Source organism: Schistocerca gregaria, chromosome 3 (assembly GCF_023897955.1).
Source record: "Schistocerca gregaria isolate iqSchGreg1 chromosome 3, iqSchGreg1.2, whole genome shotgun sequence".
NCBI lineage: Eukaryota > Metazoa > Arthropoda > Insecta > Orthoptera > Acrididae > Schistocerca > Schistocerca gregaria.
In genome coordinates this window covers 831,878,128-831,899,099 of record NC_064922.1, presented here as the reverse complement: position 1 = coordinate 831,899,099, position 20,972 = coordinate 831,878,128, and positions in this window count along the sequence as shown.

The window sequence follows — 20,972 nt, the reverse complement described above, 5'->3', positions numbered from 1 at the left end:
TTTGTTTGGATAGAGAGGGAGATGAAACTGGAGTGGAAAGAAAGGATGAAAAATATGTAGAGTAAAATTATTTAGAATAATGATTTGGATGAAGCCAAGAGAAAACTAAATTAAGAAGTACAAGTAAGAATATAAGCAAATGAGATTGAAGGAGACATAAGTTTGACTAGGATTTAGATACTAACGTGCGGTTTTCTTCTAAGGTTATTTAGGAGTATATATATATATATATATATATATATATATATATATCCCACTTTTTCATTTTTTATTTAAAATTTGTGTTGTTTAGTTAATAAATACTGTAGTGAGACTGGATTTCTTTCCAACAAAATATAGAAGAAAGAGCTTGTGTTAATAGTCACTGTTTCCCAGGAACAGATAAGAATTTTGTTACATCAACCATGACGAATATGAAATGTGTTTTGAACCTATTTTTCATTAGAGATGTAGTACTGATATCAGGAATTCACTGATCTCAGGTTAAAAAGTGAATCTGTGGAATTATGGCCCAATTTTTACCAATTTAATGATATATTGTTTGATTATAAATTTCAAGTGTTTCTACAGGCAAAGAAGAATTGGTAGAGGAATTGGAAATTTGTGGTAAGGTATTATGGGACCAAAGTGCTAATGTCATCGGTCCCTAAGTTTACACATCACTTAATCTACCATAAACTAACATACGCTAAGGACAACACACACACCCATGCCCGAGGGTGGACTCGAACTTCCGGCTGGGTCAGCCGCCTTCACCGTGACAAGGCGCCCTAAACTACGCGGCTACCGCACGCGGCAATTGGCAGAGAAACAAACCCCTTGTAGCCTATTGCGTTCACACTGTACGTAATGTGATAGCATAAATATGTTTACTTGTCAGTTGTCACCACTCGGCGCTGTCATCAACGAGTCACAGGAGCCTCCTCATCACCCCCCATTCTATAGGGGTGCACATCATACTTCACTGTTTTCCAAACGCAGTTTAAAAAGAAGAAAAAGACTAGGAGACGTAGATACCACATGTAAGCGAATCTAAAGCAAACTTTTTAACCAAATGCAGTATTCAACGCTGGGGTGCGGATAAGATTCACGATCTTCTCAATACCATTGCATTATTATTGGCCTATAATTGTACAGTTTGTTTGTATTAGGCAGTCATGAAATGGAAGGCAAGCAGAGAAGAACATCGTATGATGCTCAAGCGTCAAGTAGTTCATGATGAAAAATACGGTAAGAGGGGGGTGGGACGAGAGATCAATGTAGCTGAGAGTAACGTTCCATTATGGAAGAAACAGAAATTGGCACTTTATGCAATTACTATCGCTAGAACCGTATTCGCTGGCCTACGCAAAACGGAGGCATCCTGATGCTGAAGTAAACATTTTGAAATTCTTACATGAAACGACGAAAAAGGGCAATCTAGTGAAGCCATAAGAAACAAAGCAAAAGAAGTGATTGCATTTCTTAATATGCCTAGGCAAGAGTTTAAGGCAGAACATGGATGGGTTGAACGCATTATGAAATCAGTGGGGTTATCTCTATGACATCTTACCACCGTAGGCCAAAACCTTTCACAGGATTTTGAGAAAAACTTCTAGAGCTTCAGGATATATGTCATCACACTTCGGAAAGAAAACAATTTTTCGATGATCCAAATAGGTAACGCTGATGAGACGCCAATTTGGTTTTACATACCACGTAGTTACTCGATTCATGTGAAGGGGACAAGAGAAGTTACCATCGAAACATCAGGGTGTGAAAAACAGCCCATAACTCTAATGCTGGCAGTTAATGCAAATGGGCATAAAAATTCCCCCTTCCTTTTAATCTTCAAGTGGAAGGGAAGCCCCAAGACCCCTAAAAACCAAAGGTGCTTCCTGATCACGTTATTGTTCGAAATCAAAACAAAGAATGGATGGCTGAAATTTTAATTCTTGATTGCCTCCGAAAAGTATGAGGACTCCGTCCTGGCTGGCTTTTCCAGCTATCATCAACTCCTTGCCTTGATGCATTTCCTTGTTAGCTCACTGGCGACGTAAAGAAGAAGATACATAGCCTAGCCAGTGAATGTTATTATTCGTGGAGGAATGGTTTCTGTGTTACTACCCGTGGACGTTAGTATATATACACCTTTTTAAATGCTACATTCAGGAACAATACGAAAAATGGCTTTTGCCAACCACATCGAGAACTGACTGTGACACGAAAAATTAAGGGTACTACACCCACAGTATTCCACACACCTGGAAAATCTCGAAGCACTAGAGATTGAAAATAATTCAAGAATCGTTCTCTTTCAGTTACCCTGGACGGCAGTGAAGATGACATGCTCTGGAACGACACCAAGGACAATGAGGAAACAAGAAATTAATCAGCGTGCTACGTAGACTCCTTTGAGGACACGAGCAATGATGAAACTACTGAATAATAACGAGTAACGCCTGTAACTTACGGTATGTTTATTTGCATCGCATAAAGGTAATCATGTTAGACATTCATTTTCAACAACAATACTGTCTCTTAACAGTGAGTCACTTAGAAATTGTTGTTGTTTTGATCTTGTATACATCCATTGTAGTGTGAAAGTGATGTGCCAACAAATTCTTTTTTTACTATTTCAGTATTTAAAATTGGAATGCGCATTACACACCACTGCGCATTATATTCACGTAAATAAGGTATTTACTGTTCGTGGCATCGTTTAAAGTAACTCTAAATGGTTTGTCCAAAAACTTAATACTTTTTCACATGGTCCCTATCGTAACCCGAAAAAATGTCAGCATGATACTCTATCTCAAACCATGTACGCATAAGCACCCCTACGGCTATGAAGGCTATTGCATCACAACATTCTTTTGTGAAGAAGGTCAAAGTTACGTACAGGCGAGGCGCACACAGGGTCTTTCGTATAGCCCCACAGGAACCAATCCACACGGATTATGTCCTAACATCGCGGTGGCCTCTTATTTCGTACATCCCGTCCTATGTATTGCTGTGGTCCTGGAACTGATCAACATTTAAATTCCAGTGTGGTGGTGTAGTGTCCTGCTGGAAGCTCAAATTTTGCTGCAGGGAAGGGGCTAAGGAACAGAAAATTGCTTTGGCATATGTATACTGAGGTTCATGAAACTGTTTACTCGATGAACAAAAATGTTGCAACTATACTATCTTTCATCAATACACACCACACATTGACGCTTCCGCTGTCTCTGATATGTTTCCAAAAAGTGGGGCACTTCCGAACCTAAGATGCGAATGTTGTGCCGAATAATTGTGTCACATATGTGTTAGATTGCTCCGTCAGAGAAAACGATACACTGTAAGTTGATTCCGTATTTCTAGATTTCCGGAAAGCTTTTGACACCGTTCCTCACAAGCGACTTCTAATCAAGCTGCGGAGCTATGGGGTACCGCCTCAGTTGTGCGACTGGATTCGTGATTTCCTGTCAGGAAGGTCGCAGTTCGTAGTAATAGATGGCAAATCATCGAGTAAAACTGAAGAGATATCAGGTGTTCCCCAGGGAAGCGTCCTGAGACCTCTGCTGTTCCTGATCTATATAAATGACCTGGGTTACAATCTGAGCAGTTCTCTTAGATTGTTCGCAGATGATGCTGTAATTTACCGTCTAGTAAGGTCATCCGAAGACCAGTATCAGTTGCAAAGCGATTTAGAAAAGATTGCTGTATGGTGTGTCAGGCGGCAGTTGACGCTAAATAACGAAAAGTGTGAGAAGATCCACATGAGTTCCGAAAGAAATCCGTTGGAATTCGATTACTCGATAAATAGTACAATTCTCAAGGCTGTCAATTCAACTAAGTACCTGGGTGTTAAAATTACGAACAACTTCAGTTGGAAGGACCACATAGATAATATTGTCGGGAAGGCGAGCCAAAGGTTGCGTTTCATTGGCAGGACCCTTAGAAGATGCAACAAGTCCACTAAAGAGACAGCTTACACTACACTCGTTCGTCCTCTGTTAGAATATTGCTGCGCGGTGTGGGATCCTTACCAGGTGGGATTGACGGAGGACATCGAAAGGGTGCAAAAAAGGGCAGCTCGTTTTGTATTATCACGTTATAGGGGAGAGAGTGTGGCAGATATGATACACGAGTTGGGATGGAAGTCATTACAGCATAGACGTTTTTCGTCGCGGCGAGACCTTTTTACGAAATTTCAGTCACCAACTTTCTCTTCCGAATGCGAAAATATTTTGTTGAGCCCAACCTACAAAGGTAGGAATGATCATCAAAATAAAATAAGAGAAATCAGAGCTCGAACAGAAAGGTTTAGGTGTTCGTTTTTCCCGCTTGCTGTTCGGGAGTGAAATAGTAGAGAGATAGTATGATTGTGGTTCGATGAACCCTCTGACAAGCACTTAAATGTGAATTGCAGAGTAGTCATGTAGATGTAGATGTGAGATGTAGATGTAAGTAGTTGGAGTTTTTCCCTATTCGGTCTAACATCTTAATACCAAATTCTTGGCCAATTTTCAAGTCGTTTCGCTTAACTGCTTGCACAGTTAGAACTTTATAAGCTTCTGAGAGGTCATTTAAGCAGCACTTTGTGAACAGCTGAACGAGTGACATTTAGGTCTCGCATTTCGCTGCTAAGTGACTTTGATGGGCTTTTCTGGCAGGTCTCTCTGATCTCCTTTCATCAGATTTGGGCGCGCAAGGAACTTGTCATACAAAGTCTTAATCGTCTTAACGTTTGGCGGCTCCGTTTGAAATTCACTCAGGAAATTTCTTTAGACATCAGTGAGCCATTTTGTTTCAGCATACCACACCACTCAATGGGCTCTGTATTGAGGTGTAGCTATTTCAGGTAGTTATTTGGCACCTGAAACAGAACAGAAAGTATTGTTTAATAAAACTTACACAGATATTTCAGTTGCTTAGCATGATGACATAAACCCTAAGTATTTATGTCTTACAGTTGTTTTTAGTGGCATTTAAAGTTCAGGAAGTTTTCATGTCAACACCCTGCCCTCTCTAAGCGCCTTTCTAGTTGTCCATTTTTCTGATCCATTGATTGCCATTCGGAAGATCAGTTTTCATTATGGTCCACTGTAGTTCGAAATATGATAGTAGAGTCCGTATCATTTATCTGCCTGTATAAGGCAATAGTATCTGGACTAGTGAGGGGCTGTGTTTATTACTGTACAGAAACACTTACGTGAGAGAAAAGTGCACAAAATTTCAACTCTTGTGCAGCAGGTGTTCGAAGGAAATCGTACAGGGTTTCCTAACACTCTGCATGCTACAACATGGGCTGCCATCTTCGATGAGGCGCCTAGTTTTATAGCGGGATGCGCCGTCAGAGTCTATGTGTGTCCCATATTGATAAATTGCCGGCATTCCTCTGAGCCGGCCCCTAGATTGCCTCCCGTCCACAATTCCTACAGCCCTTAAGCACATTCAAGACGCCGGGAAGGTCGTGCATTCTGCCGCTCAGGGACGCGGAAGAGGTTACGGGAATGCCTTACCGACGTCAGAACAGACACAAACAAGATCACCGCCGTATAACACATAACCCTGATATTGGAACCGAAAACGGACGATCCGCGCAAGAAAAGAGAGACGAAAACATGAGCGATAGACGGGGTACGGGGCAGGAGCAAGGCATTTTAAAAATCAGTTCCTGCCTCTTTTTCCTTCCTCCGTGGAGATCCTTTTGTACCTGCTCCCTCGGCGCGCAAAGTTAAGGTATGCAAACACGCAGAAGACACAAAGGCTGAATTGATTGGGATCGAGGAAGTTATTGGTTAAACTACCGGGTTGTGGGTGGTGGGTGGAAGACGGTGGAGAGAGAGAGCAGGGTAGAGGCACGCCGAGGTGGAAGGTGTGTGTGTGTGTGTGTGTGTGTGTGTGTGTGTGTGTGTGAGGGTGCGGAAGAGGGGTAAGGAGGGGATGGGGGGAGGTGGTGGAGGGGCGGAGGGAGGGAGGCAGGGCGCGGAGAAGGCTCATCGCGTCACGTCGGACGCCAAGAGCCCTGCAGAATGCGTAAGGGCGAAGGCCGTGTGCCCGGGAGAGAACCCCACCGGCACCTTTGATGGCGCTACAGCTCCGTTCCTGGAATTCTGCACTCGAAGATAACAGACAGGGGCACCGCGTTATCCTTTATCGGCATCGCTATTACGCCTGGAATGTTGCGCAGTCTTCCTCTAATGTTGACTGCTCGCGTGTTACCACCGTTGATATGGTAAAACTAAACGCAGTTCTATCTCAGTACACAAAACTGAAGATTTAATTTATAAACTAATATTCACTGCTTCAGTCAGTTGTTACTGATTCTATTAGCACGTCACATTTCGGCGGCAAGTGTTTTGCAGGTGCGTGTGCCTTAACTTGAAGTCTGAGGAACATTATTTGTTAGGTGAGGCGATGAGGTTATCAACCGAAATTTAACCCTGTACGGAATTATTCATTTACACTGTTGTACACCTCGGATGAGGTGATGTTTAAATCATTTCATTAACGTCTTCGTCTACATTTTTTGCTCGAAATTTATTTTCTGACTCTCAGGGCTCTGCAATAAACAGTTCATTACTTAACATTTTCACATTCAGATTTTACATTCCAAAGGCTGTAAATGCTAAAATAAACTTATTTCAGTTGCAAACAGAGTGCAAACAATGAAAATAAATATTTTTTTAGTAATCGTATTAATGTCATAGCACATCGTACATATTTTTTTGTTTATTTAGTGCTCTTACGACAGTGACTTTTTCTCAAGTACTGTCAACACAGATTATTGGCGAGCTAATACACTACTGGCCATTAAAATTGCTACATCACGAAGATGACGTGCTACAGACACGAAATTTAACTGACAGGAAGAAGATGTTGTGATATGCAAATGATTAGCTATTCAAACCATTCACACAAGGTTGGCGACACCTACAACGTGCTGACATGAGCAAAGTATAAAACCGATTTCTCATAGACAAACAGCAGTTGACCGACATTACCTGGTGAAACTATGTTGTGATGCCTCATGTAAGGAGGAGAAATGCGTACCATCACGTTTCCGTGTTTGATAAATGTCTGATTGTAGCCTGTACCGATTGCGGTTTATCGTATCGCCACATTGCTGCTCGCGTTGGTCGAGATCCAATGATTGTTACGAGAATATGGAATCGGTGGGTTCAGGAGGGTAATACGGAACGCCGTGTTGGATTCCAACGGCCTCGTATCACTAGCAGTCGAGATGACAGGCATCTTATGAGCATGGCTGGAACGGATCGTGCAGCCACGTCTCGATCCCTGAGTCAACACATGGGGACGTTTGCAAGACAACAACCATCTGCACGAACAGTTCGACCACGTTTGCAGCAGCATGGACTATCAGCTCGGAGACGATGGCTGAGGTTACCCTTAACGCTGCGTCACAGACAGGAGCGCCTGCGATGGTGTACTCGACGACGAACCTGGGTGCGCGAATGGCAAAACGTCGTTGTTTCGGATGAATCCAGGTTCTGTTTACAGCATCATGATGGTCGCATCCGTGTTTGGCGACATCGCGGTGAAGACACATTGGAAGCATGTATTCGACATCGCCGAACTGGAGCATCACCCGGCGTGATGGTATAGAGTGCCATTGGTTACACGTCTCGGTCACATCTTGTTTGCATTGACGGCACTTTGAACAGTGGACGTTACATTTCAGATGTGTTACGACCCGTGGCTCTACCCTTCATTCGATCCCTACGAAACCCTACATTTCAGCAGGATAATGCACGACCGCATGTTGCAGGTCCTGTACGGGCGTTTCTGGATACAGAAAATGTTCGAATGCTACCCTGGCCAGCACATTCTCCAGATTTCTCACCAACTGAAAACGTCTGGTCAATGGTGGCCGAGCAACTGGCTCGCCACAATACGCCAGCAACTACTCTTGATGAACTGTGGTATCGTGTAGAAACTGCATGGGTAGCTGTACGTGAACACGCCATCCAAGCTCTGTTTGGCTCAATGCCCAGGTGTATCAACGCCGTTATTACGGCCAGAGGTGGTTGTTCTGGGTACTGATTTCTCAGGATTATGCACCCAAATTCCGTGAAAATGTAATCACATGTCAGTTCTAGTACAATATATTTGCCAATGAATACCCGTTTATCATCTGCATTTCTTCTTGTTGTAGCAATTTTAATGGCCAGTAGTGTAACTCTAAGGCCTTAGAAGCGATCCCCACACGCTCTGCGTATCTATTATGCCATCGAGTACTTTGAGTTGCCTTCTTCATCGCGAGAGTTGTGGCTTTTATAAGGAGTAATACTTTTATTTTCGAAACAAGCCGTAATATACGAAGTGGTATCTAAAATTTTTCTAGCTGTTATCATTCAAAATTATTACGTCTTTTTTTGCTGCTTCACCTTCAAAGTGATTCCAATGGAAGCGAATACAGCGACTCCAACTTTTCTGCCATTTCTGAAACGCGGCATGAACGTCGTTGCCGTTCTCCGATTCCGCTCGAATCTCCTCCACTGCGTAAAACATTCACCAAAGATTTGGAGATCAATACGCCCATCCAACATTATGCCTGCCCACACCATGACACCTGAACTACCGAAACGATCACGTTCGACAATGTTCCTGGGCACGTTACGTGTTTCTGTCTCCTACCGTGTTGAGAGTACGCCCTGAATCACTATTCAGACCGAACGCTCTCATCGGAGAAGGGCACGCGAGATTAACTCCTCGTTGGTCCATTCCCTACGCTCCTGGCGCCATCACAGACGGTGCCACCAATGTATGGGCTGCAAAGTAACACAGCGTGTCGGTCCTCAGACAAGGAGACAACCCGCCGTGCCGCTGTGCAGCGTGAGGTTGCGTGCGTTGTAGTCCCGTTAAACGTGGTTGCAATAGCACACACTGTTTCACGTGAGTTCGTCTTGCGTGTTCAAATGTAATGATCACCTGATGCTGAAACTGCACGTGGTCGACTGACTATCTGCTTCGGACAGCAGTGCCTGTGGTTAGAACCACTCCCTGTGCACATGAGACTTTGATAGTTTTCTCAGGAGAAAGAGCTTCAATATTTTGAGCAAGTGCGTAACGTATTGCTCCGTCTCTGGCCTTTATGCAACCAGTTGTTCTGCTTAGGATCTATTGATGTAGTTGTTGGATGTCCTCGTGGCCTTCACTCGTAACTCTACATCTTTCTTTCTTCCAGGTTTCCGATGATTCTTCCTTGTGTGACGTCATCCAGATGTTGTCTCTCGACCATGTTGTAATGAGTGATTGACGCACACTGTCTTATCTGATTCCTTCAACTGCCTCGTGTTGCGGATCCAGCTGCATTTGCCACTGTAGCCACGCCGACCTCACGCCACGTAAGGTCGCTGGTCAGCTAGGCTCAGTTTGATGCCGGACTCAGTAATGAAGACAATTCTACTTCAGTCAATGATATTTCAATCTGAAGACGAGTCTGAAAACGCCACGGACATCGGTGGGACACCAATCTGGCTCTCGCGCACCATGCTGCCCAATAACTAGGAATGCCATTTTTTCTTAGCAGGAGCCTTGTGGTTGTCATCCGCGGAACACAGCGGTACGTCGAAGATATTCTATACTGCTTTTTGTTGCCCTCCGTGGCAAGCCTTCCTCGGCTTACATATAAGATAATGCATGCCCGCAAACGGCGAGAGTTTCTACTGCTTGTCTTTGTGATTGCCAAGACCAACCTTGGCCAATTAGGTAACAGGGTCTCCTCGCGATTGAGAAATTTTGGAGAAATATGAGCAGGACCTTCCAACCATATCTCAATTTTGACGATCTAACTCACCAATGTGACTGAATTTGGCACAATATCCCTCACGAGGACATCCAACAACTACGTCAATCAGTCCTAAGCAGAATAACTGCTTGCATAAACGCCAGAGACGGAGCAACACTTTATTGACTTGCTCAAAATATTGAAGCTCTTTCTCCAGAAAAAACAATCAAAATTTTCCAAAATTGTAATTTACCGATGTGCGTACAAATCGGATCATTCCTTCGTGGTAAGTCGTATTTCTCTTTTTCGTTTTTCCTCTTAGGGCATAATTCTTCATTATATCATCTATAAGTCGTGTACAGCTGTTTTATAGTAGGCCGGCCGGTGCGGCCAAGCGGTCCTAGGCGCTTCAGTCTGGAACCGCACGACCGCTGCTGTCGCAGATTCGAATCCTGCCTCTGGCATGGATGTGTGTGATGTCCTTAGGTTAGTTAGATTAAAGTAGTTCTAAGTTCTACGGGACTGATTACCTTAACTCCCATAGTGCTCACAGCCATTTTTACCATTTTTTGTTTTTATTTTATAGTAACCTATCAATGAAAGAATTTTGGAAAGATAAGGAATGTGTGACGTAACGGTTAGCGTCGCTGGCTTGCTTTCTGTCTGCTTGTATATTCAGGATTATTCTATACTTATGTAAGTATCAGAACTATCCGTGCAGGTGTGCATTCTGTTGTGGCTTTACATGGGTGCTCGTAACAACATCCTTTCAAATGGTTGAAATGGCTCTAAGCACTATGGAACTTAATATCTGAGGTCTTAAGTCCCCTAGACTTAGAACTGCTTAAACCTAACTAACCTAAGGACATTACACACATCCATGCCCGAGGAAGGATTCGAACCTGCGACAGTAGCAGCAGCACAGTTTCGGACTGAATCGCCTAGAACCGCTCGGCCACAGCGGCCGAGAACAATATCCTTTCAAGGTGTTATACTTCACTGATGACCCTGCTTTCGGACTTGGACTTCCTTAGGTGATGGCAATACCTGAAGATCGAGAGAAACTGGTTCACCTGCCAAATATCGTGTAAGGCCCTGAGATCACCAAGAAATGCCCCCACTCGACATGGCATGTACTCCACTAAAGTCTGAAGTAGATCTGCAGGGATTGATACCATGAATCCTGCAGGGCTCTCCATAAATCCGTAACAATAATACGAGGTGGAGATCTCTTCTGAATAGCACGTTACAAGACGCAGCAGATATACTCAATAATGTTAATGTCTGGGGAGTTCGGTGACGAGAGAAAGCGTTTAAACCCAGAAAAAAGTTCTTGGAGCCACTCTGTAGCAATTCTGGACGTGTGGGGTGTCGCATTGTCCTGTTGGAATTCATACGTCCGTCAAATTGCACATTGGACGTGAATGGATGCAGGTGAATAGACAGAATGCTTACGCACATGTCACCTGTCAGAGTCGTATCTAGACGTATCAGGGTCCCATATCACTCCAACTGCACACGGCGCACATCATTACAGAGCGTCCACCACCTTGAACAGTTCCCTGCTGACATGCAGCGTCCATGAATTCATGACGGTGTCTCCAGAGCCGTACATGTCCATCCCTTCGATAGAATTTGAAACGAGACTCGTCCGACTGGGCACCATGTTTCGAGTCATCAGTACTCCAAAGTCGGGGTTGACAGGCCAAGGCGAGACGTAAGGCTTTGTGTCGTGCAGTCGTCAAGGGCACCCGAGTGGGCCCTCGGCTCCTAAAGCCCATATAGATGATGTTTCGTTGAATCGTTCGCTAGCTGACACTTGTCGAAGGCTCTGCATTAAAATCTTCAGCAGTTTGCGGAAGGGTTGCACTTCTGTCACGTTGAACGATTCTCTTCAGTCGTCGTTTGTCCCGTTCTTTCAGTATCTTTTTCGGGTCCGAGCGATGTTAGAGATTTGATGTTTTACCGGATCCCTGATGTTCACGGTGCACTCGTAAAATGGTCGTACGGGAAAATCCCCACTTCATCGCTACCTCGGAGATGCTGTGTCTCATCGCTCGTGTGGTGACTATAACACAACGTTCAAACTCACTTAAATCTTGATAACCTGCCATAGCAGCAGCAGTAACAGATCTAAAAACTGCTCGAGACACTTGTTGCCTCTTATAGGCCGACCGGAGCGCCGTATTGCGCCTGTTTACATATCTCTGTATTTGAATACGTATGCCTATACCCGTTTCTTTGGCGCTTCTGTTTACAATATGAGTACCATTTAGTTCCCGGTCATATAGCTGGTAACCAAACGGATATGCACACACACATACATTAAATGTATTCCCAGTTGCGAATATGGAAAACAACCAGCTGTAGAATGGAATGAAGGCAATGAAAATTTGTGCCTGACCGGAACTCGAACCCGTATATCCTGTTTCTTGTGAGAGGTTGCCTTACCATTATGCTACCCACGAAGGTTTTCTTTTTCCATAATTTTTGCCGGACGGGGCCCTCTTACAATAAGCGGGAAATCCGGTCTCGACACCCTGTCTGGTACAAATTTTCATTGCCGTCTTTCCGTTACACAGGTGATGGTTGTCCATATTCGCAGTTGTAAATACATTTCATGTATTTCATAACGGCTGTAGAGGCTGCAGTGCCTGCGTGTCCGAAGGAACTTAGCATCGCGTTTCCGAACAATATAGTGAGTTCAACATCGTAGTAAACAATTATATGCCAATGTAGAAGGCACTCTGAAGTATGGCCCACCAGGCCTTCACTAATTGTAAGTGACATCACGTAGTAAACTTTGGATCGGCGTGTTCCAACCGCTTCATAATGGCTAAATTAGTGAACAACATTTTAAAGCAATAAAGTTAAAGACGGAATTCCTGTGCAATACTTCCCAACATAAAGTGCAAATATTGTAGCAATTACTAAAGTTTATATTTAAGACTGTCAGACGGCGAGAAAAATCTGCCCTGGAAAAATCATAAACGCCAAAATATATCTAAGACTGTTTTTTGTAACATTATAGAGTAGTAAATTACGTACTGGGTATGGCACTTCACGCACGTATGCCATACCTGAATAGGCAAACAAACACCCCCATAATCTTACCTGTATGGACGGGGACCCGTTCATTATTTTCAGTTTGTCAGGTTTCAGTTTGACCCTGTAAATCTCTGCCACACATTCGTATGGCCTACATCTACTTCGTACTGCTGTAGCACTTAGAGTCTGATTTCCTTCAACTACTTAGGCCAGATGACATGAGCTAAGCACATCGAAGAACTGATGCAGTATTGTAGAATCGTCTCCTTGACATATATGCTAGACATTAACAGAATTCGGCTAACAAATTTAACTCCTCCTTTTCATACCATTGACTTAACGTTCAAGATGCATTTCGTACCACTTCGTACGTTGGCTGTATGTGTTTATATTACAGGCTCGTATGTGTACAACGCTTTCTGCTATATAATGTGTTAGAATATGTAATATTCAGTACGCAACATTTCATTTCGTATACTCTTTCTTTCAAAGCGTCAACTCAATTGACGGTACCAGACAAGGTGTTGGGTGTCCATTTGTACATTCACCAACAGCTGCCGCTAAAAACAAAATATAAACCTCAGTTACACTCGTTGATCGCTACAGTGCCTCTAGCTCTCACTGCCTCTGCGGAACTACTTCTCATGACCGATTAAAGCTGTTCCCAGGAGACCACTCTGGACTTTAACTTTCCTGATGTAGTCACTAAACTTTCACAAGTCTCTCAGAGCTCCTTCCCGCACCCACACTCCTACGAGGACAACGGGAGACTTGTTGAGCTCCGCCAAACCCCTGCCCTCTACCTACGCTCTCCCAAAACCTGGCTTTTCACGATGAAAGTCATCTCTTCGCTGCCAGTTGAGAGTGCTCGCAAACTATTTTGTGCAAAGCAAACGTCGTATCGGAAAATTTGGCGTTGTATTTTACATTCACGTCTGCAAGTTACCATTGTTGCATGGTGGAGGGCACCTTATACCACTATTATTCGTTGAATTTCCTAGCCTACTCGAAATGGAGCGAGGGGGAAAGAACTGTATAAATTCATATGCACGAACTTAAATTTCTCTTATACTATGAAATGACGCAGTTTCAGTAACGTTACTGGTCTGATGCAGATTTGATTTGTGTAGGTAGACAGAAGTACCGAGTGAAAATTCCTGCGAAGGCCGGGAATCGAATCCGGGCCTCCTGCTTCCTAGCCAAGTGCGTTAGCCACAGCGGTTCCCACACCTGCACGAATTACCCTGGGGCGCCTCCCTCCTGGATCCCAGTTCTCACTGCCGCTCCTGTCTTTAATAATCCCGTTACACATGAACAGAATTGACGAGGCTCTTCATGTTCTGGAATAGCAGTTCATCATCGAACTTAAATAGGGGGTCCAGCCTGAGAACCAGTAACAGATAATGAAATGAAATGAAATGACACAGACATGTGCGATACCCGATACAAGAATGTGCTGCGATCGTGATTTTCACACAGTTCCACCAACCAAGTTTCTCTCACTTGGAACTTGTGATAACTGGAGTCAAACTAGCCATGTTATCTTCCCGTAACCGCCCTGACACAGCTGATTACTGACCTCCAGAAGCGCCACACGAGATCGAAAATCGTCAGATTCTAGATAAAAATTAATACTGAAATGAACACTGCTTTGAAATGTACAACTTGCGCTACAAACATTTCTAATTACGTCGCAATAAATTGAGAAACGTATGGTGCAGCCACAGCGTCAAGACTGCACGATGCCTTTGTCCCACGGTAACTAGCCTACGACTCATGATGTGCTCAACCCCTGCAGTGAGGGGACTATCGATATATCTGCCATGCGACACTACGATTACAAAGTGAAAATGTAGGCTCAAAAGCTGCCTGGTGGAAATGATGACATTCCTTACATTTTCTGTGTAAAGGCAGAAAAGAGTTCGAAATTTTGCCCCAACTTATCACAGTGGGTGTGAAGCGATCTGTAGCGTCTTGACTTACAGCACTGTTTAATCAAAACTATCCAGACACGTCTACTTAACGTGTAATTGACCACTAGGTGTCATGACAGGTAGACCCAGCACATTAAAATCAGTTGGGGAATATTGTATTGACAGCAGAGGAGTAGTAACAGCAGAAAGGGATTGTCGGAAATGCCCAGAGACGTCGAATATTGACTGACAGCTAAATATTACCTGAGTAAACTCACCACGAATGTTTCAGACCTTCTATATATGGCCAAGTTGATTGTTGATGATGCGATTGTCACATGGATGTGCGAACAAATAACCACAGTTAAACTAGAACCTCAACACATTCACATCTAACTAAATTATTTAACAGTTGCATTGCAGACCCATACACATTCCCTGATACACTTACACATGGAATAACTTATCTGAAACCTAAAGATCAAGCAGACACAGCAAACCCAGCAAAATATCGCCCCATTACATGCCTACCAACAATATACAAAATATTAACCTCAGTCATTACACAGAAATCAATGACACATACAACACAGAACAAAATTATAAATGAAGATAAAAAAGGCTGTTGAAAAGGAGCATGAGGATGTAAAGAGTAACTGATAATAAATGCAGAGGTCACATATCAAGCTAAAACCAAACAAAGGTCGCTACACTAGTATACATTGATTACCGAAAAGCTTTTGAAAGTGTACCCCACTCATGGTTACTACAAATATTGGAAATATACAAAGTAGATCCTAAATTGATACAGTTCCTAAACGTAGTAATGAAAAATTGGAAAACCACACTTAATATCCAATCAAATTCAAATAATATCACATTGCAGCCAATAAAGATTAAGCGTGGAATATACCAAGGAGACTCATTAAGTCCTTTCTGGTTCTGCCTTGCTCTGAACCCACTATCCAACATGCTAAATAATACAAATTACGGATACAATATTACTGGAAAATACCAACACAAAATCACACATTTCCTATACATGGATGATCTAAAACTACTGGCAGCAACAAATCTAAAGCTAACAGAAGTATTCAGCAATGATATAAATATGGCTTTTGGAACAGACAAATGTAAGAAAAATAGCATAGCAGAGGGAAAACACACTAAAAAAGAAGATTACATATTGGATAACGACAGCGACTGCATAGAAGCGATGGAAAAAACAGATGCCTATAAATATCTAGGATACAGGTAAAGAATAGGAATAGATAATACAAATATTAAAGGAGAACTAAAAGAAAAATGTAGACAAAGACTAACAAAAATACAGAAAACAGAATTGACAGCAAGAAACAAGACAAAAGCTATAAATACCTATGCTATATCAATATTGACCTACTCATTGGGAGTAGTGAAATGGAGTAACATAGACCTAGAAGCTCTCAATACACTTACATGACTACAATGCCACAAATATAGAATACATCACATACATTCAGCAACAGAAAGATTCACATTAAGCAGAAAGGAAGGAGGAAGGGGATCTATATACATGAAAAACCTACATTATGGACAGGTAGACAATTTAAGAAAATTCTTTATATAACGAGCAGAAACTAGCAAAATACACAAACCAATCACTCATACAAATACATCGGCTACACCATTTCAATTTCATAACCACCTCTACAACCCTTTAGATCACATAACATCAACAGATACGAAGAAAGTAAATTGGCAAAAGAAAACACTACATGGCAAGCACCCGTATCATCTAACACAGCCACACATCGATCAAGATGCATCCAACACATGGCTAAGAAAAAGGCAATATATACAGTGAAACGGAAGGATTAAGTATTGCAATACAGGATCAAACAATAAACGCCAGATATTACAGCAAGCATATTAATAAAGATCCCAATACCACAACAGATAAATGCAGACTTTGCAAACAACAAAAAAGAAACAGTAGATCACATCACAAGCGGATGTACAATACTAGCAAATACAGAATACCCCAGAAGACATGACAATGTAGCAAAAATAATACATCAACAACTTTCCAAACAACATAAATTAATAAAACAAACGTTCGCACATACAAGTATGCACCACAAAATGTACTGGAGAATGATGCATACAAATTATACTGGAACACAACCATTGTAACAGATAAAACAACACCACATAACAAACCTGACATCATACTCACCAATAAAAGAAGAAAGTAACACAACTAATCGAAATATCCATACCCAATACAACAAATATACAGAAGAAAACAGGCGAAAAATGGAAAAATACATCCGACTGGCTGAGGAAGTCAAAGATATGTGGCATCAGGATAAAGTTGACATCATACCAATTATACTATCAACTACAGGAGTCATACCACACAATATCCACCAGTACATCAACGCAATACAGCTGCATCGAAACGTATATATACAACTACAGAAATTTGTAATTAATGATACATGTTCAATTACCCGAAAGTACCTAAATGCAATGTAACATATACCGTACAGTTGAAAGGAAGTCACCCTTGATCAAGGTCCGCGTCACTTTCCATTTTTAACCAGACATAACGTCTGAGATAGGAAAGAGAAATAATAATAATCTGTCACAGAAAATTGAAAAAATTAGAATATTAGAATATTGTTGAACATAATGTTCGCCGTCTTTTATGGGGGCCTGTAAATTATTTCTGTGATCAGCCAGAAGGCGATGGAGAACATACTGGCCATAGTTGCCAGTCTCCCAGTCCACATTCTTGTCCAGCCCACTGAAATAAATGTCTTTATTCTCTATTTGCTCACCGGGACCAGGACTAAGATTATAACTGAAGACTTTGAGCTCTAATTGATACACATCTTTGGTAAAGTCTCACACGCACAACATTGGAATATTCATTATGTTCACACTGACAGTAAATCTCTCTAGCCCTAACAGCTCTATGAGCACTTCAGAGGCGACCTCTACGCTTAGTTCGTACTAAATAGTCTTTCTGCTTGACTACTGATAATCAAAATACATGATCGCCACAAAAGTGGAAAATAATTGTGACCACTTGCCACCAGGATTTGTTTACACCACTGGCGGTACGCTAACAGTTACTCAATCTAAGCCATCCAGGACGGTGTACATGCTCGCGAGTTCACTTTCTGTTATTACTGAAAATAAGCGTTTTGTATCAAGCTGTCTCTGACGTCATCCGAGGCAGCGCGCACTCCAGCGTTTGACTGATGCTGATCTCACGGCGGCTGAGCACTACGGGACACAACATCTGAGGTCATCAATCCCCTAGAACGTAGAGCTACTTAAACCTAATTAACCTAAGGACATCGCACACATCCACGCCCGAGGCAGGATTCGAACCTGCGGCCGTAGCGGTCGCGCTGTTCCAGACTGAAGCGCCTAGAACTGCTCATCCATTGAGGCCGGCCCTAGTCTTGCCTCTCGAGCTGTATTTATATATGTGGCGGAGCGGACGGCCAAGGGTACACCTGCTGTGATGCGTTCTATGTGCACGGTAGCAGTCTCTAAAAGGTCGCTCTCTCGGACCCACTACATTTAATAACAGTGTTATGAATCAGTTTAGAATCTTTTTTAATTTTTGTATGAATGTAGGTAGGTTGGTTAAAATCAAAGAAAAGTCTTATCTCCCGTGCATTAAAACGTTGCCTTCCAGAATTTTTAGAACGAAACTGACAGCAGAATATGACCTCTGAACTACCACTTTAAGAGAGCTTGTATTGGTTGTTATTAACATCAAGGCCCTAAAACTTGTAATAGCCGTATTATTTAATAGGTTTCATCTTGTGCTGTAACCAAAACTTTCAAACTTTAATGTAACGACAGATACTTAATTTATTACAAATAAGGACGTTTTTGTTCGGGGTTTAGTTTTCAGTAAATTCCTCGAAAACTATTGGTGGTGGATTAATGGCGTCATGTAGTTATAATTTTTATGTTGAACTGAAGCGTCTTACAAAATTTCACATTTCTAAGTCTAATATTTAGCGCCTTCAATTTTTCTTAAGAACAGGGATTCTGAGCAAAAAATTGCTTTAACCACTTTGCGACTTGTACCAGTTAATTTTAACCAGTTTCTAGCTTCCTAACTTTATTATTTATCACTACTTATTGTTTCTTAAAACCATGTATTTAGGTAAAATATTGACCTAATCAATCTGAGACGTGAAGATTTAAACATTGTTACACTAAAGCATAGGTTGACAAAGTTTGAAAAAGCAACTTTAACTTTTAATTTCATTCTTAATTACGGTGCAATACTCGTGTGCTACGCACAGAGCGTTATGGTGATGTGGCGCTACTAGCAGTGAACCGGGGTACGTCCGAGTACATTCGCTCGCCTCTGTATCCCTCAAATGATACAGCGCTTGTTTCGCCACCCGGTGTGTAGGTGTTTTTCTGGCTGTGGCGTGGTACTGTTATTATGCTTAAGAAAACTCTAAGTGCGGAAGGACAAGAACACAGTCTGCCGCTTTGTGTACTGAGTACAGCAAAGGAACAGTTTGGAGAATATAATTGCTTGTATCAGCATGACAATGCACAATGTCATGAAGCAGCATTTGTGAGGTTACGATCTGTGGATAGTGATATTCTTGGAAAGGACTGGTTTGCATAAAGTCCCGATCTGAACTCAGTGGAACATCTTTGCGATGACATAGGAGATCGACTTCACTCCAGACACCAACTTCCGAATGGTTCCGATTCCTGATGAATAATTAGCTGTCATTGCTTCACAGACATTCAGCCACTCCATTGGAAGTGTCTCTGCCGAAGTTAAAGCCGTCATAATGGTGAAGCGTGGACTCACCATATAGTGGTATCCATAAATTAGTGTCCGCCGACCGCTGTGGTCGAGCGGTTCAAGGTTTCTTCTGTCCAGAACTACGAGGCTGCTACGGTCGCCGGTTCGAATCCCGCCACGGGCATGGGTGTGCGTGACGTCCTTAGGTTAGTTAGGTTCAGGTAGTTCTATGTCTAGGTGACTGATAGATGTTAAGTCCCATAGTGCTTAGAGCCATTTCAACCATTACATGTCCGAATATTTTTGACCAGATAATGGAAAGTTTTGGAAATTTGTGGTAAGATCCTAAGGGACCAAACTGATGAGATCATCGGTCCCTAAGCTTACACACTACTTAATCTAACTTAAACTAACGTACGTTAAGGACAACACACACACTCATGCGCGAGGAAGGACTCGAACCCCCGACAGTTCAGGACTCATAAGACATCCCGGCTTCCGCGCCCGGCTCAGATAGTGGAGCTGTCACTACACATTATTTTTCGGCTCTGTGTCGTATCTTACTTTATTATCTGTGTTCCGATTCGCTGTTAAAATCTTCAGAAAGTTTAATGTAGCATCATCAGTCTTTTTCTAAATAGTTTCCTCTTCAGACACCACCCGCAACCAGCAAGTAGCCCCAGCAGGACAGAGGTGCTGCTGTGTGACAGGGCAGGTGGGGGCGGCAAGGTATTTACGCCGGCCGCTGACCGCGTCCTGCCCGGCTGACCACCCCTGTCCGGCCGCCGCCCCCACCGCCCCCACCGCCACCGCTCAATCAGCGACTAATCAAGTGTCCATTAGGCGGCTCATTTGTCACGGCGTCCGGTGCCGGAATAGCCGCGGCGCGCCGCTCCGCTTCTGCTTTCGCTGCTGGGGCGGCGGGGAGGAAGGGCGGACTTCCTCGCGTGTCACACTTGCATGACACCCGCAGCCGGCGTGCGACGTACTCCTTACACCTCTTGTAGTACACACTGCAACATCGTCCTTCCTAACATCTCTGTCATCCGACAGTGAGCTCAGTACCCTACAGCGTTCGCCCTGCCGACAGCGAGTAAGAGGCGCCAGGCGATTTCCAAGTGATCCTGGTCCCTAACATCAAGGCAGCGGCAGAACATGTCGCCAGGTTACCTCACGACGCTAAGAATCGTTCTGTGCTCAAGTATATACCTCGCTTACAATGCAACTTTGTAACCTAGGTGTTTACGGGATTTTAGATGGACTACGTTTCGGATTTCCGATCTGCAGATCACTGACGGACTACATGGGTATCTGATGTCACTCAGGAATGCATTAATTCCAATTTTCTATTAGTTCATCTCCTCCTTGACTCAATCTCGTTCCATGTCCTCCATCACTCCCTCTCTGGCCATCTTCTTCACCCCCTCTCTCTGTCCGCACGCTCCACTTTCCCCACACTCTGTCCGTCGCCTCCGCCTCTCTGACGATCTCCTCTTTCCCACTCTCTGTC